The 18,427-nt window shown below is 37.3% G+C and overlaps 1 protein-coding gene across 1 annotated transcript in view; it reads right to left on the reverse strand.

Annotated features, from left to right (window-relative positions):
• The window catches only part of LIN52 (lin-52 DREAM MuvB core complex component), a 114,254-nt gene that overhangs the window by 74,890 nt on the left and 20,937 nt on the right, over positions 1 to 18,427 (reverse strand). The gene's annotated exons all lie outside the window — the stretch shown is intronic.

Consider the following 18,427-nt stretch of genomic DNA (forward strand, 5'->3'; position numbering starts at 1 on the left):
TAAAATGTTGTGCAAATGTGCTTTGTTATTTTATTTTAAATAACTTTTATTTTTAATACTTCTAATTTGATTAGCACTAAATCTTGTGATTTGATCAGCACTAAGTACTTTAGACAGTATTGCCATTTTTATCATATTGGCACAATCCAACCTTAAGCAATGAATATCTTCCAATTATTTATGTCTCCCTTTATTGTTGTACAGTATATTTTGTAGTTATATAAATCATATGTATGTCTTGGTAAGTAGCTCCCAAATACTTTGTGCATTTTGTACTTATTTTGGATAGAATTTATCTTATTGGCTTTTTCCTCTGGTTTTTCTTGCTACTATATAGAAATGCTAATGACTTTTGTTTATCTATTTTCCTGCAACTTTGTTGTGGCTATTGTCTCAAGTATTACCAATATTTATACCTTTGGCTTTGTTTTCTTGTCTCAATGCTGTAACTATCATATCTAGAACTATGCCAAACAACAATGGGGAGAAAGTTCATCCTTACATGAAATCTCTACCCGATTTAATGACAAAGTTTTAATATTTCTCTGTTGCAAACAATGCTAGTTTTTAGTTTTAAATATTTTTAATCATATTAAAGAAGGCTCTTTTTATGTCTATGCTTTTTAAGATTAACAGAAATGAGTGCTGACTTCTCAATGAGTGGAAGGCGAGGAAGAGTGAGAGAGAATTTGGAACTCAAAATTGTAAAAATAATGAAGGTTAAAATTTGTTTTTATATGTAATTAGAAAATATTAAAACTTTTAACAAAAATTAAATAAAATACAAAAAAAAAGAATACTGAATCTTGTTAAAGGTTTTAATGAAACTATGAAAAAATCTTGGTTTTCCTTCATTGTTAGTAAAAATATAACTTGGTCATATTGAATTATTTTCTGAATATAACGAACAAATATGAATGAATGAATGCATTGAAAAGCATTTACTAAGCACTTACTATACGCCAAGCACCATGCTAAGAACTAGGGATACACATAGAAGAGCAAGACAAGCTCTAAACTCATTGAGCTCGCACTCTAATTGTGGGAAATAATACTATCTTCCTAGGTATTGAAAGAAATGGTGGATAGGCTTACTGAGCCCATCAGTGATCTCTTAAAATCCAGATGAAGGGGACAGGCACTGCAGAACAGGAAACTGGAAAGTACTTGATTTTCAAAATGGGTTTTGAAAACATTGGCTAAGTGAGCTGATTTTGATTGCTGGCAAAATTCAAAAATGTGTTAATGAAAGGTACATATTCATAAGCATTTAGAAAGTAAAATGATTATCATGAAAAACTAGTACGGCTTCATCAAGAACAGCTTTGTGTTATCACAATTGTGGCATGCTAGCAGTTCCTTTTTTACCTGTGTAACTAGACTGTTACATCAGGAAATACAGGCTCCAACATTTATAGCTTGAAAGAACCTCAGAGATCATCTAGTCTAACCCCCTTGTTTGACAGATGAGGCCTAGAGAATGAAATCAATTTGCCTGATACACAAGTACTATGTAGCAGAGACAGGATTTGAATCCAGGACCTCTGAGTTCAAATCCAGCACTTGTTCCTCTGTACCATGCTGCTACAATAGAGTACGTCCATATTTCAACAGAGATTTTGACAAGTTTCTCAGGATGACCTTATGAACAAGGTGAGATGCGGGCTACGAGATAGTACAATTGAGTAGATCTGGATCTGGTTGAAATATTACACTCAAACAGTAGACATTAAAAGAAACCTATCAAGATTTGGGATTTTATTTAAAATTTCTGATTCAATATTTGTTACTAACATTAATGTAAAATTCACTTTCTGCTTTGTCTTTCCCTTCTTTGGGTACCCATACCATATTTGTCTCACAGAAATAGTTTGTTAAAGTACTTTATTTATCTTTGAGAATAATTTTTGCAGTATAGGTTAATAGCTCTTTAAATGTTTGAGGACATCCTTTGTAAAACAATTTGGCAGAATAATTTTTTTTCCCTTTGGCAATTCATTTATGGCTTGCTCAATATATTTTTCCAAGATTAGGCTTAAGATCAATATTTCTTATTTTGTTAGTTTAGATATTTGATTTTTTTGTAGATATTCATCAAATTCTTTTGAATTCTCAGTTTACCAACATATAGTTGCAAACAGTAATACCTAATAATTATTTGTATCTTTCTTTCAATTGTCAATTCACCTTACTCAGTTGTAATTTTGGTAATATGATTTTCTTTTCTCTCCTCGTTCTGGTAGTTTTGGTTTTTTGCTTCCATGGTCTTTTTAGCTTTTATATTTTGTATTCCTTTAGGATGCTAATTTTTTCATTTTCTTAGATCTTAAATTGCATATTTGGCTCATTGATCTTCTCTTTTTCTATTTCATTCACATAAAATTACCTGTGAGGACTACTTTAGCTGCATCTTAAAATTTCTGGCATACTGTTTCACTATTATCATTACCTCTGACATAATTATTGTTTCTATGATTTGTTCTGTGACTTGATTATTGCTTAGGATATCATTACTTGGTTTCCATTTAGTTCTGTATCTTTTGTTCATATTTTCTTTACTCTTTACTGTTATGGCCTATAAAGGATGTATTTATTATATCTGCTTTTTTTCTATTTGTTTAGCATTCTTTTGTGCCCTAGAACATGATCATTTTTAGAGAGGTACCACAGGATTCTTAGAAATAAATGTATTCTTTTAATTATTCCCATTCAGAAGACACCTTTGGGTAGTCAAATCTAGTTTATCCAATAATTCATTCAGCTTTACATTTTCCTTCTCATTTTCTCTTTGGATCTATCTAGCTCTAAAGTTTTCTATTGTCAGTGTTACTGTCTTTTACACTTTGCCTGGCTTTTACTTTAAGAATTTAGTTTTTTGTGCCATTTATTTATGCCAATTTTTAATACTGTTTTTCAAATTATCTATGGTACCTTTAAGTCTAATGTAATTTCTCTGTCTTCGCTTGTTCATTAATTTTATTTATTCCTGCTTAATTTTAATTTACTCCTGCTTTTTTAAAATGCCCTAAAGCATTTCATATTTTGTTCTGGTCCCTCAATTCTACTCCATCATGTGTCTGAATGTATTAAATGTTCCTTATATGCACCAAATTGTTGGGTTTTGTTTTCTTACCCATTCCTACATTCTTTTTCTTAGGGAATTTAATCCCTTCACCTTTAAGGTTATAATTGTTAAGTTTGCATTTTCTTCTATCAACCACTTATATGCATACACACACACACACACACACACACACACACACCCCTTTTCTTTGAAGTCAAAACTTAGTGTCTGTGATTTCTTTTGCTTCTGCAAATCCCCAACTGGTGTCCTCCTCTCATTTCCTCCTGCCTAACCCCCAGCTCCACGGGTTTACTTTTACAATTCTCATATTTAAAACTCCTTCCCATGCTCCATGCTCCCTGCCCCCATCCATCCATTTTTTTTTTATGTCAATGAAATAAATTTGTAATACCCCTTTCTAAGAACTGGAAGTTTTTTTCCACTCTCTTTTTTTCTTCTGTACATATATTCTAAGTACTCTCTAGAATCTATTTTCATACTAATTCTTAATTAAGGTAGTGGAGTACAGAGGGAAATGTTCTGACTGGGAGTCAAGGAAATCTGGTTTCCAATTTCATCCCAGACACTTGTTAAATGCTGTGTGACCACTCTGTGCTTCAATTTCCTCACTGTAAAATGAGGGGGTTGGAGCTGATAGCCTTTCAGGTCTCCTCCAGCCCTAATTTATGATTCAGTGATCCTACTCTCTAATATTAATGCTCCTATCCTTTTGGGTTCTACTGTCCTTTCTGCAAAATGTTTTCCTTAGTCCATAATCTGACCACTGGGTCTGGTCGTGAGGGTTCAGTTGCACTTGGGTGTCTTTTCCACCTTTCTCTCCCTCCTTCTAATGGCTGCCCATTTCCTACATTGTATTGATTACTTCTAATAAGCAAAGCATTTCTGGTCCCCTCTCTTCTTCACTTTCTTGATTTCCACATTTCATACACTCTATAGCCACCTCAATTCCTTCTTCTTGGGACCAGGAGATGGTCAGATTGAAGGGCCTCAACTTTCCCTACTAGCATAGTCTCCCCAGGATTGTACCATGACTTTTAACTCCAATAGCTGAGTGCTTCAAATTGCAAGGGAAGGAGACAGCTCTAAGGTTATAGGGTAGGGGATGGAGGTGGGGACACAGGAAGTGGTTGGTGGTAGAGCTTCCACCTGCTTCGGAAAAGGCGACCATCTGCACTGAAAAACTGAAAAGGAGATAACATTTAAACCCTTGTGCCTCAAACTGCAATCACTAGGCTGTGGGAATATTAGGGGTGGGGGGAAGGGACAGTTATCTTATTCTTGTCACTGGTGAGCTTTCTGAATTTGGCAACTTTTAATGCTTATTATTTTCAATGGGGAGGATGAGGTAAGGGAGTACTGCCCATAGGAAACTTCTCTTTCTAATTCCCCTCTTAACCAAGGTATCCTTTCCTTAGATCGTTTTCATATGTGAAGGCAGCAAGAAACAAAGAGAAATTCTCATTCATAAAACAGTGTCACCTTCTGTAAGCATTCAGTAGAGAAAAACACATTGGATAAGGAATACTGCCTATCCCTAAATTAATGAGGTTTAACAGACTGCCACTAGTGAAGACTAATAAACACAAGGGACAAACTATTGAGTGCACTGTTATAAATCCTTTGTGGACGAAAAATCTAAGGCTTTTTTTTTCTTTTTATTGAAACAGGCTCAACACAAACACTATCAACAATCATCCCAAAACCAATCTGGGAAGCAGAAAAGCTGAAAACAGAATCTGGTAATTCCACACAACTGAGCCCAACATAACATACAATAAAGCTGTACGTGAGCGTGAGTCAGCGCAGCTTTCCATATATATCTCTGTGGGAAGAGCAAGGAAAACCGACAACTCTTAACACTTCACCTCCATAGGGCCATCAAACCTGAGACCGATCAGGAATCACAGTCATCAGCTGTGGATACAGACAGTAAAGTGACTTTGTTCATCTATTGTTATCAGCTGGTAATTCAATTTCAAATAATATTTACTAAGTAATTACTATGTGAAAAACATCTTGCTAGACTCCGGGGCAAAACCAAATATTACGTAACGTTTGGTCCCTACCTTCACAGAGTCTACAATCCAGTAAAAGGATGTGACACAAATAATTCTGATACACGATAGAAAATAAATGTATACGGTGTGCAAAGTGAGAACGAAGAAAGGAAAACTCATTTTGTAGCCACCACAGCAAAGGAGCAGCGGACTCGCATTCTGATATTCCAGAAGGTGAAGTTCATAGGTTCACAACCAAGAATAACTTATTCAGCAAAATGGAGCATAATCCCATAGGCAAAAAAAAATGGACCTCTAACAAAACGGACGACTTCCAAGGATTCCTAATGAAGAGACCAGAGTTGCAGAGAAACTCTGAAGTTCAAACACCAGAATGAAGAGAAACATAAAAGGATAAATGCAAACAAATCTACATGGATAAATTGCTTGCATTCAAAAGTAAGGAGAGGATACGAATAGCCAAAATAGCACATATATGACTTGTGTATGAAGGTCATATTTATTAAGGAAAGAATATCAAAGAAATGACAACACTTGCAATACTAATACCACTATCAACACCACTGGCATTCTAGGATCATGAGATGAGCAATTTGTATTTTTAAAAAGCCATTTATTTGACAGAACACTTTTCTGTCAATTACCACAGGCCAAAGAAAACAGCACTGTACTTGGGGCCTCTGACACATCCGAGTCGCATGCCCACGGGCAAGTCATTTAACCTGCTGGTGACCCCAGGAAACTGACTATAAATTACAGACTAGCTGCCAATCTGCATATCTAGAGGGACTTAAGATGATTACAGGATCATAGATCTAAAACTGGAAGACACCTTGAAGAACATGAAGTTTAACTCCTGTATTTTACAAATGAGGAAACAGGTCCAGGGAAAGCAATGACTTGCCCACAGTCCCACAAGGATTTAGGGTTCAAGTGAGGATTTGAACCGAGTCCTCTGATTCCAGCACCAAGGCTCTTTCCAGTGTGCCATGCTGGGTGTCCTTCACACTGGAAGTTCTCAATAACTAATGAATTCATTTTTGCTGTTCAGTCATTTCAGTTATGTCTGACCCTTCATGACTCCATATAGAGTTTTCTTGGCAAAGATACTGGAATGGTTTGCCATTTCCTTCACCAGATCATTTTACATATGAAGAAACTGAGGCAAACGGAGTGAATCTTCCTGATCCCAAGCCCATGGTTCTATCCACTGTGCCACCTAGCTGCCCAATGAATTCATAGGATTGTACAAAAAAAAAAATTCCTATGACTGGATGAAGAAAAAAAAAGCTGACACTGATTGAATAAAGGTACTAAAAATGCCTATTCCGTGCCTTCCTGAAGTTTCTGGTGTGTGTGTGTGCACACAAAATTAAATGAGAAAAAAGCAAAAAGGTGTTTAGTAATAATTCTGTCTTCAAATGAGGGAGCGTTTGAGCATTTGAGCCAGGAAGTGACTTTAAAAAAGGTTGGGTTCATCTAACAGTTAGATTCTAACCCAACCCTGAATTTTACAGATGAGAAAACTTAGGCCCAGAGGGGTGAAACTGAGTTGCCCAAGGTCACACGAGAAGTTAGTGGTAGAGGGGCAGCTAGGTGGCACAGTGGATAGAGCACTGGCCCTTAAGTCAAGAGTACCTGAGTTCAAATCCGGCCTCAGACACATAACACTCACTAGCTACGTGACTCTGGGCAAATCACTTAACTCCAACTGCCTCACTAAAAAAAAAAAAAGAAGTTCGTGGTAGAAATGGGACTAGAACCCAGCCCTCAAGTATTCTTCACAGTTTGATTTACAAAATACTATAATCTGGAAAAGACTCACACTGACAACAATAAAACACCAGATTAACAGCAGAAAGAACATCAGACTGGAAGAATTAGACTGGCCATCAGACAAAAGACATATCAATCTGTCACTCGGCCCATACTACAGTAAAGCCCCATTCTGATACTGTTATATTGATTATAACAATAACTATAAAGACATTGCATTAAATAAAAACTTTTAAAGGACTTTCATTATTTTCTTACTTAGGATATCACATTTATTTTACAGATTTAGAAACTCAGGCATAAAAAAGTGATCAGCCTTAAGTCACACAGGAAGTAGAAGAGCCAAGCCTGGAACCTAGATCTTCTGACTTCTAGAATTGTGGTTGTTTGGGGGGTTGTTTCCCCAGTAGATCATACTGAGGAAATCCTATCTCTCCAGGATTTATTTTCCTCAACTATTAAAAAACATGGAAATAGCACTGAACTATCATATGGGCACTTCTACAAGATTAATTTTCACAAAAAAGAGTTTTAAAAATGCAAAACTATGGATCTCTTAACCATCATGATCAAATACTTCAATCTGCACAAGGAAGTATTCCCTTCTCCATAGTAGATAAACTTAAGTTCTCTGATCTCTTATATAGCTAAGATATGATTCCCTGCCTCAGAGCTTTTCAGAAATCTCTTCTTAGAAAACTGTGTTCCGACTCATGCTCAAAAAGTACACAAGGATACCCACAATCACACAGGTAAAATGTTTTGCATCTAGACACTAGCCATATGCCTGACATTAATCACAGTTACATTCCTAAAGAAAAGTCCATAACTCAAAACAGAAGCAGTTTTTCAGAAGTTGCCACTAAAAATTTATGCATTAATACAAAAAAAAATGTTTCCCCATAAACACACTCAGAAGGCATACCTAGTCATTTAGACACCTTTAAAAACTGTATTTTTCTTTCTTTTTGTTATGGCTAACCTAATGACGATTCCTGTTGATTTGGTCCAGGCTTGTTTTAGAAATTGTAGCACCAAATGGCATTTTACATTTTCTTGTGCTGAAAAACTATCATTCCTTCCAATGATAGTTCCTTTAATGTATTCAAATATTTCTAAGGAAAAAAGATATCTACATAAAATATCAATGTTTCCAATTCTGGTTTCATCAAACTGTGTAGCCCTATAAAGATAAGTCTGATCTAAGTCATTAATAACCCAAATGAAATCGATGGCTTTGGAAATAATCCCAAAAGTCTTCCCACTAGTAACTGCTTTCTATTATAGTGACCTTTTGCTTATATATGCTGTTCCCTTTTTCTCCTATTCACTCCATGTGTTAAGGACAGATAAAAATGTGGTAGCATCATTCAGAGCAGAAAGTGCCAAAACATATTCATTCCAAGCACATGTCCTCTACAATGAAGACAAGGCACTATCCATTAAAATTATCCAATTTACGGGCAGCTAGGTGGCACAGTGGATAGAGCTCCAGCCTTGGAGTCAGGAGGACCTGAGTTCAAATCTGGCCTCAGACACCTGACACTAGCTGTGTGACCCTGGGCAAGTCACTTAATCCCAACTGCCTCACCCAAAAGCAAATAAATAAATAAATAAAATCCAATTTCCTTTATTTTTACTCAAGGATCACTAAATACTCTTTTATTACTAATTTGGTTTCTGAAATAAGCCTTTCTATTGGCTGTCCAGCTCACAGGGGAATCTAGGTCCACTCAGCGGTCAAATTCCTCATTGTACATTTGAAAGCTCACATTCAGGTTTAACAGTCTTGGGAGTTTGGCTGGCACAACTTCTCCGAGTCCAGACACGTGTGAGCGGAGGATCAACCTAAACAGCCAGTCGGCCCCTTTGGCAAGACTCTTTCTGATTTAACAATGGCTTCCTTTCCTCTTCCTTCTTACCTCGAAACTCAAGTAAATAAGCGCTCTACTGGACTGCCAGGTGCAAGTTCTATGGTTTGGGATACTCTGATTTTATAAACCAAATCAAAGTCCTTGTGTACTCATCCGATACCTTCTAGTCAAAGTTGCATAGGTCACTTAAAGGGGATTCTGCTCCCTACTAATTTGACCATCTCTAAGTAAGAAAAAACTTACAAAGAGAAAGTACGTTTTAAAAAAATTTATTTTATTCAATATATCAATGAGCTTGTGGACTTACTGCTCCAGAAAATGGAGAGGATGAATTTATTCAGCCTAAGTCCTGCCAGTAGATATTTATGTAAGAAGTTATAGTACTGGTAGGTGCCCTCACTAGGACAAGAATGACAAGGGCCGCTGATCATTTTAAGTGCTGAAGGAGAAATGTCACTTTGGCTCTTCCCCCTTTGCATCCTTATCACCAAGTCATCAAGTGATTCCTCCAGCTTAGTTATTACTTTGACATAGGCAATTCTCAGGCTGAATCCTTCACTCATATTCTCTCTTTCCTAACTACCAATCCTAGGTTTAAATACATCAAACAACAGTTCTTTCTAAAATATTTCCTTTCTTTTTCTTTCTATTATACTCCTAAAATTACCCTCTTTCATATTCACCATTAGCTCTTATCAGACTGTGATCAATTAAATTTAATCAAAACATTTATTAAGTGGCTATTACATGAAAAAATACTGAGCTGGACACTGAATCTTTACATTAGATATTTGCCAACTCGGGACACTTCTCTAGAATTCCCTAAATCTGTCTATTCTTCTTCCCAGAATGTTAAATTTAATAATAAGGTAACCATCATGTTTTACCAGAAAAAGACTTTGCTAGAAGTACTTTATCATCATTTACAACCTTTCCATCTCCTTACTTGCATTTCAGATCATATTTGTAGTCTCTCCCGCACAGTGGAAAGAACTAAGAAGAAATGAGAGTTGGTATTTCCATCTGATACACAAAACACTTTCCATGTATCTGATGATTCAAAGGTATTGGCAACCAATTAAAAAAAAAACTCACAAGGTTTCTTGCACAACGTTTGCTTACGAAAGAATATTCTGCTAATCAACAAAATGATCGTTGGTCATATAATTGCAACTAACTTAGTATTTGTCTTTTTTTTTTAAGGCAATTGGGGTTAAGTGACTTGCCCAGGGTCCCACAGCTAGTAAGTATCAAGTGTTTGGTCTGAGGCCACATTTGAACTCAGGTACGCCTGACTTCAGGGCCGGTGCTCTATCCACTGCGCCACCTAGCTGCCCCTCCTCTCTCTTTTTTTTTTAATCCATATTCTGTTAGGAAACTATGTCACTATTCAAAGAAGATACAAGGAGGAAAAGGATGGAATGACAGTCATTATTAGAATGTAAGCTCCCTGAGGACAGGGACGATCTAACTTTTGTATTTGTATTCCTAGGACCTAACAGTGTCTGAAACAGAGTGGGCACTTAATGCTTATTGATACATTAGTAATTATTTGTTCTTGAGTAAACTGATCAATTACTCGTAAAGGTTATTAAGTTGTTCTCATTAAATATAGCTCATTAAAGAGTAAAGAAGTTTAAAGTAAAAAAAAAGACAGTGTTAAAATCTCTAGAGTAACTGTCTCTTTGTTCCTTGGGCTGCATTACAACGACTTCACTATTATGTATTTATGTGAAATAACACAGAATACTTCATATGCATCATTAACATGACTGAGTGGGTAGAGAGCAGACATCAGCATCAGGGAAACCTGGGTTCAAGTCCTGCCTTTGATAAATACTGGCTACGTGAACCTAGGCAAATTGTTAACTTCTCAGTTCCCCAGACAACTCTCTAAGATCATAAGCTGAAGATCTGGTAAAGGAAGTTTCCTCACTAGGAGTACTACCCCATACTGGTAAATCACAAGACCAGATCCAAAAGACTGCATAAGTGAATTTAGTCATTGAAAAGTGAACAACTTATCAATTAACCAAACCTAACTCAAATGATTTTTACTTTCTTCTTCCTTTTCCCCCTCCAAAAATACAAAAAAGAATTTAAAACTGAAGCTACTTTATGCAGTCTGTTAAAAATCTTGCTTTCATATAATATCACTCAGAGTTCTTTTTCCCCCCAGTTCTTTTATGAAAAATGAAATTGACCCGTATATCAAGAACTGAATGTTTCCTAGGGGCAGCTAGGTGGCGCAGTGGATAGAGCACCGGCCCTGAAGTCAGGAGGACCTGAGTTCAAATCCAACCTCAGACCAAACACTTGACACTTACTAACTGTGTGACCCTGGGCAAGTCACTTAACCCTAATTGCCTAAAAAATTAAAAAAATTTAGAAAACGAATTGAATATTTCCTTTAAGCTCTGAAAAACTAATCTATTTGTATATATCTTACTTGATTAACAAGAGGTGAAAAGAAGAATCCTGGCATACTAATTTTCCATTATTATAGAATTTTACAAAATAAAATTCCTAGAGTAAAATGCTAATTTCCAGCTTTACAGAATTACCTGGACATCTTGGGGGTTATCTAACTCAATCCCCACCCCCACCCTCACTCCCACCCCCCACCTCACTTTATAAATGAAGAAATTGGGAGTAAATCTTGCTCAAGGGCAACTAAACTATATTTCATTGGGGTTTTTAAAAATACTCCATCTGAAAATAAAGGGAATTCTGGATTTTTATAATATTTCAGTTGTATTATTTCCCAAAGAGTATGCCACCTCACGGGCTATAGTATGAATACCTACCATAGTCTAAGGTAATGATTATAAGAAAGGAAAAGTGTATCACACAAAGTACCATCTACACGGCGCTTTTGAACTGACCTTCTCTGGCTTGGTGATTTTTTTTTTAATGAGTAAAGCAATAATAATTTATACCCACCCACTCCCCTTGAATGTTCAATCTCTGGAAATGGGTAAAGTAAATTTCCTTCAAATAAAACCAAAATACTAAAAACTACCTCTAGTTAAAAACCAAACAACAGCTATTCATCAATTCTGAAGGTATTCTGTGCCAAAGAAAACAGGACCTCAACATGAAGATGCCATCTTGATTATAACTCTAAGTGCACCCTAGCAAGAAAAAATAAAAGCTTAGAAAGCTAGATGTGGACAGGATATAATAAATAAGGGGTCTTCAAAGTCAGTAAATATCCAAAGGCCATGCTATGGTTTGTGAAGAAATGAACCAAAAGGGGTGGCTAGGTGGCACAGTGGATAGAGCATCAGCCCTAGAGTCAGAAGGACCTGAGTTCAAATCCGGCCTCAGATACATAACAATCACTAGCTGTGACTTTGGGCAAGTCACTTAACCCCAACTGCCTCAACAAAAACAATTAAAAAAAAAAAAGGAAGGAACCAAAGGTAGCCTGAAGCAAAACCCCTGCCTAGCAAGTTGGCAGCACAACTGATTTTCTCAGCTTGATCACTAATTCCTGAGGTCCTAAAACATACCTAAGCAGAGTCTTCACTCCAGTGGAGGCCGCCTTCTCCTCCAGGGCCGATCAGGCCCAATGCTGGTTCATGCTAGATTAGTCTCGTCACAGCTCCCAACAACACAGCTTTTTAACGAGCCACTCACCATCCTTTCAAACCCAATTTTTTACGATGCTTATTCAGCAACAAATATTTAATATGTACTTTGCACAAGACAGTTATACGTAAGCCAAAGAACTCTGCTTAACAACTTCAAGTAACCAATCAAAGGAACAGGAAAGAATTACCACAGACAAAAAAAGATATGAATGCAATTTTTTTTTTAAATTAAGGAGCCTTGGGACATGTCCAAGTATGACAGCAACCCTCAACTTCACATCTGAAATGAAGACAGTGCTGGACTTGGAGACAAGAAGACTCAAGTTCAAATCCTTCCTCAGACACACACTAGCTGTATGACCCAGAGCAGGTCACTTAACCTTTGCCTGCCTCAGTTTCTTCTTTGGAAAATGTAGATGATAATAGCACCTACCTCCCAGGGTTACTGTGAGGATCAAATGAGACAATAATTGTAAAGAGCTTTGCAAACCTTAAAGAGCCCTATGAATGTTAGTTATTATAACTATTTATTATTCACTCACTTCCTTTCCCTGGTGATCAAATCACTCAATACTCACTGTCTGAACACTTTTATAACATCAACTATTTTGCTCACGAGACCTGACTGAACTCAAAAACATTATTACAACTCCAATCTTCACAATACCTACCACGTTTCTTTAATTTAAAAAAAAAATAAATGAAGATAAGAATACCAAATAAAAGAAGATAGGGGACATTTAAGAGAGTTATATGGTTTTTATAAACCAGAATGTTTCTCAGTTAGCATTTAATGAATAGTAGCAAGGTACGATGGAAAGAGTATGGGCCTGGATATGGCCTCTGCCACTAGCTAGCTATGTGAGCTCAAGCAAGTCACAACCCACTGGCTCAGCCTCCTTCCTCATCTATAAAACTTGAACTACCTGCTTTCCAAGGCTATTAGGAAGTTCCAATAAGGATCTAAGTGAAAGTACTTGGTAAACTGCAGGGGGCTACAGAAATTATTTATTAATATTCTTTCCCTGGGGTCTCATGACTCAGAAATGTGAACAGATATTTGTGTTTCATTAAAAATCGTTGAGCTTTTCTTTGCTAGAAAATAATTTTATCCCAAACTGAAGTCACTATCTTTTTCAAAAGTTCATGCTTCAGCTCCTAAGTGTGTTCTACAACATGGCACTAAATGAAACGTTACATACTGATCAACGATGATGGTACTGAAAGGTAACAGAATGAGTGGTGGAATGAGCACATTCTCAAGGACTCCTCCTTTTCCTGGCATAGTTCCACTAGCAGAGGTGCAGCAGGTACATCTTCCATGCTGATGGGCTCTGCCCTAGCCACGGAAGCTCATACATAAAACTGCCACTTCCACCTGCCAAGCATCGCTGCTGGCCTCCTCCACCAAAAACTAACTGCTATTTTTCTCAATGCTAGCAAGACTGAAGGAACATTGTTCATCACAGACCTAGACACTGTTTAAAGACAGCAATTCTTTGCCTAAGATAAAGAGATGAAGTAAAACACAATGCTCAAGAGTGGGCTGAAGACAGGGTAGTTGTGCAAAGGCTCTAGCGAAGCCAGAGGGCCTTGTTTATATCTTGGTAGGGAGCTTTAATTTTAAAGAGAAAGGAGAAACAAGCAAATGGCCAACAGCCAAGGTTATGCTGCCATCTAGAGGTTGGTCCCTGGAAGATGTCTGTCCACGTTTCTGGAACCTAGGCCTACTCAGCCATGCCAGCTCGGCTATGACCTCCCTTTTTTCCTACATGGATCAATTTCAAAAAAGCTCAAGTTACCAAACAAGCCACCAGGAAAATGTCTGATTGTCTCCTAAGAACATCTAGTCCTAATCAGATATTAAGAAATCAGTATTAAAAGTAGAAGATGCAAATTTCAGGAGAAAACTGCAGTACAACTTGAAATACTCAAGTGTCCTGAAGTAGAAATACTGCCACACCCACCACTCCATACAGTGCAGGAAACAGTAAATCAAGGGCCTGTAATTTTCTTGGTGTGGGCGTGGTGGGGGTCCCTCCACCAAAGCAGATTGTAACCAATTTATATTTTATAGGTTTAGAAAGCCTGAATGAGACAAAGAGAGATTGACACACAGATAGTCACACAGAGAGTAAGTACCTGGTAGAGGTAAGATCTGAATACAGGTGCTACTGACTTCAAGCCTACCTGTAGGCCAGCCCTCTTATACTGCTATATTCAATAAGTTCCATTTCACAGCATTTCAGCACAACCCAATACAAAAGTCAGTCAAATTAGAACAAATCTTGAGTTTGTGGTCCAAATTTCTTTAGTGGGTCTATGCAATGTAGGCATTCCCTTCTCCAATGTAGATCACAACCCAATCATACCTCCTCATCCTGTGTCATCCATAATCTCCTCAAAATCTTCCCCAAATGATCAACCCAATAGGGTGGAGGCTGTCCAGTGAAGCTCTCAGGTTGTCTATCTGTTTCTCCCTAGCCCCTCACTATATGACTAGCCCACTTTCTTTTTCAATTACATGCTTCTACTTTGGTGGTACCTCTTCTATGCCCAAACAATAAGGGGCACAGTACAAACAAAGGACGTTTGTATTTCACAGTTCAATCTGGTAAAGCATATTGCCTTAGATAAAGAAAAACAGTAGTCAGGTACAGGCTTAATACATTCCATGAAAATACCTATTCTAAATGCTAGCGTGGAAGTAGTTCTTCCAAAGGCTGGAAGGTGCGTCCTTCAAAGGTGAGGGGGAAAATACCCGTATGAGGAGATTCAGGATAGTCCTAAGTCCCACAGAATCAACAAAATTCTGTTCACCTTGTGAGAGTGAAAAGAACCTGAATTTGAAGTAAAAAAAATCCAGGTTCAAGGTCCAGTTCTGCTACTGTGTTATCATCAGCAAGTCATTTAACCTCAATGATATTCAATTTTCTCATCTGTAAAATGGATATATAATACTGGCCTTGCCTGCCTCACTGCGTTATTACGAGGGATATGAACACAGAACCTACTCTCAAGTGGAAGCCTAACATGGCAGAAAGAAGACGTGACCAGGAGTGAGGAGCTCAATATTCCAGTATAAGTTCTGTCATAATCAGATGTAGGTTTCTGAGCCACCTAATTTCCCCAGCCCTTAGGAACTCACTGCTCTTTAGAGGTGATGGGACCCCACAATACGTAGGTCCTGTCCAAAAGAATTCAATACAAGCCATTTTTCAGCCAAAGACAAGGTTTATTAGAATATCCACCATATTGGGCAGACTCTTAAGGAGTCTGAACATTAGCGAGCTGTTGGCTAGATTATAAGAATCTGAGCATCTTAATGGAGACAAGATGGACCTTATATACACAAAGACTATGGGAGGGATCCCACAGTGGCCAAGGAGTCTATGAGCTAATAGAACTCTGGGAGTGGCCAAAGAAGAATGGAGCCTAGATAGGATTAAGGGTGGGAAGTGGACAGAAACTAGGGAAGTCTAGGCTAGGTTAAGGGTAACAGAGAATTGGGAAATTGGGTGTAGCCACAAAGAAAGGCCAGTTGATGGGATTATAGCCTCAGGTGAACTCCAGAGATTTGGCCATGTGGGAAAGTCCAGGGTTTTTCCTTTTTGGGGTCTAGATCCCATCCTCATCACTGCCAGATAGGATCTTAGACATCATCTGGTCCAGCCTTCTCATTTTACAGCAGAAAACATAATTATTCTATTATTATCATCACTATTATTATTATTAAATTGATAATTAGTTAAATCCGTAAAACCAGTATTTTTCTTCTCAAAACTAACAAGACAACTTACAAAATACTGCATCTGCACCACACTTCAGAACATACTCCATAACCGGCTAAAGTCAGAGTAAGAGCCAAAACAGAAATCATTAACAGTAAGCTGTACATTAACTTATCTCTTGCCCAAGTCTGCCACCTACTCAAGGCCAAGTATGCGGAAAGATCACTGTCTTCTTACAGACAGCTTCTGTTTTTATGTCATTTTCATTTCCCAAACATATCCCTCCTTGCTTCCCTTCCCAGTAAGGCATCCCTTATAAGAAAGATTTTAAAAGAAAGCAAAAAAGAGACTTCTGTAAAACCAGACAACGTAGCAAATGTCACCTCTGTCACCGACTATCTCAGTGATGTGAGGCGGTAACTAATAGCTAACTTTCATATAACATAATCCTTTCAGATTTACAAAGCAGTTTACATAAATCACGTCATTTAGTCTTCACTACAGCTATTATTACCCCCATTTTACAGAAAAGGAAACAAGATTAGAGAGATTCAGTGACTAGCCCAGCATCATCGTTTATCCTTTGTTCTAGAAGAGGACCATTACATCAGGAAGGTGGTTTCATGACTTGCAAGTGAATTGAATTTAAGTGAGGGAGGGCTGTGCAAAGCCACCAGCCTCACTCTCTCCTACATAGATCAGGATGACTGGAGATGGCCCTGGATGCAGTGGGAGATCCTGGCCTTTTTATTTTAAGGTCTTTCCTTAAGTTTGACTGAGGCAACGCCCACTCAGTGATTAAGGCTAGGTAAGAAATGAGGCAAAGAATAACCTAGCATCACTTAGCTAGTAAATGCCTGAGGAAGGATGTTAACTCAGGACTTTCTGATTCTCTAGTGTTCCTCACTCTATCCACTAAATTAAGCTGCCTTCTCCCTTGGGCAAGACACTTAAACTTCTCTGGGTCCTGATTTTCCTATCTGTAAAATGAAAGGGTTAAACAAAATGGCCTCTAAAGTCTCTTCTAGCTCTAAATCTATAATTCAATGCTCAATAATGTCTGGAAGTATACATAATATTACACATTCATAGCCCCCCCTCCACTGCAAAGAGAAAAGGATCTTTTCCTCAATTCTTCTCTGGGACCATGCTTGGTCATTATAATTAAAAAATATTCAGTATCATTTTTTTGTTCTTTCTATTTACATTTTTGTAGTCATTGTCTATTTTATATTGTATATTGCTTTTCCAGTTCAGCTTACTTCATTTCATATAAGTATTCCCATTTTTTTCTGAATTCTTTGTTATCTGGCACTTTTTACAGTATAGTAATATTAAATTATGATTGTGTGCCATTTTTTTATTTAGCCATTTCCCCAGTTGATAAGCTCTGACTTTGTTTCTGTTTTTGTACTTCCACCAAAAATATTGCTGTAAATACCTGGGAGTATATGGCATCTTTCTTTCTGTTTCTGACTCCCCTGGCGTATATGACTAAGAGTGGGAGTTCTGGATCAAAGAAAGTGTACATTTTAGTCGCCCTTTAGGAAAAAAAAAGCCTAATTCCAAATTACTTTACAAAATGGTTTCAAGAGTCTTTATCATATAAAGGGCCATAAATATTTAACAAGTTAGCAAAAAACAAAACAAAACAAAAACCTGTTTCCTGAGAACTAAACGTACTTGGGAAGCTATCACAAGCATGTTTTGGAACTCATGAACAACCAAAAAGGGGAAAAGATCTCCCAAGAAAGCCATTCTGGTCAGTGGCAACTCAAAAAGGTCCACATTATTCCTAAACTAACATCATACAATGCCTCCTTGAAAGCAACAATAAGCAATCCTGCTTCTTGGGTAGATATTTTCTGTGGGCCTTTTTTTTTCCTTCTCATTATCTTTATCAGCAAGGACATTTGCATGAAAACAAGATCATTGGTCTCTGGGGATTCATCAGCTCCTGCTGCTTATTTTTCATACATGTCATCCTCTCAATTAATGTTAGGGAGAGGATTGAGACATCGAAACACCAGATTAGGGTGTCAAATGAAAAACCAACCCCTAGAGCAGATGAATATCCATAAGGAACAAAAATCTTGTTTTTATGCAAATACACTATGGACAAGAAAATAAAAGAAGACACTTTCTGGAAAATCTGATACACATCGGTGAAATTATGTCTAAATTAGCAACTGTTTTCTACATGGCACCAAAATGTTTCTAACAAAAAGCATAATAGTCAATTAAAGTGGCAATCATCTACCACTAAACACTAGTACAGAAGTTGAAACAAACTGAATTTCCAACAAGACTACTTGTAGTTCTGATCACTGGACTTACTGACTGGTAA

The sequence above is a fragment of the Phascolarctos cinereus genome, unplaced genomic scaffold (genome assembly GCF_003287225.1).
Source record: "Phascolarctos cinereus isolate Bilbo 61053 unplaced genomic scaffold, phaCin_HiC Scaffold_3;HRSCAF=262, whole genome shotgun sequence".
Classification (NCBI taxonomy): Eukaryota; Metazoa; Chordata; class Mammalia; order Diprotodontia; family Phascolarctidae; genus Phascolarctos; species Phascolarctos cinereus.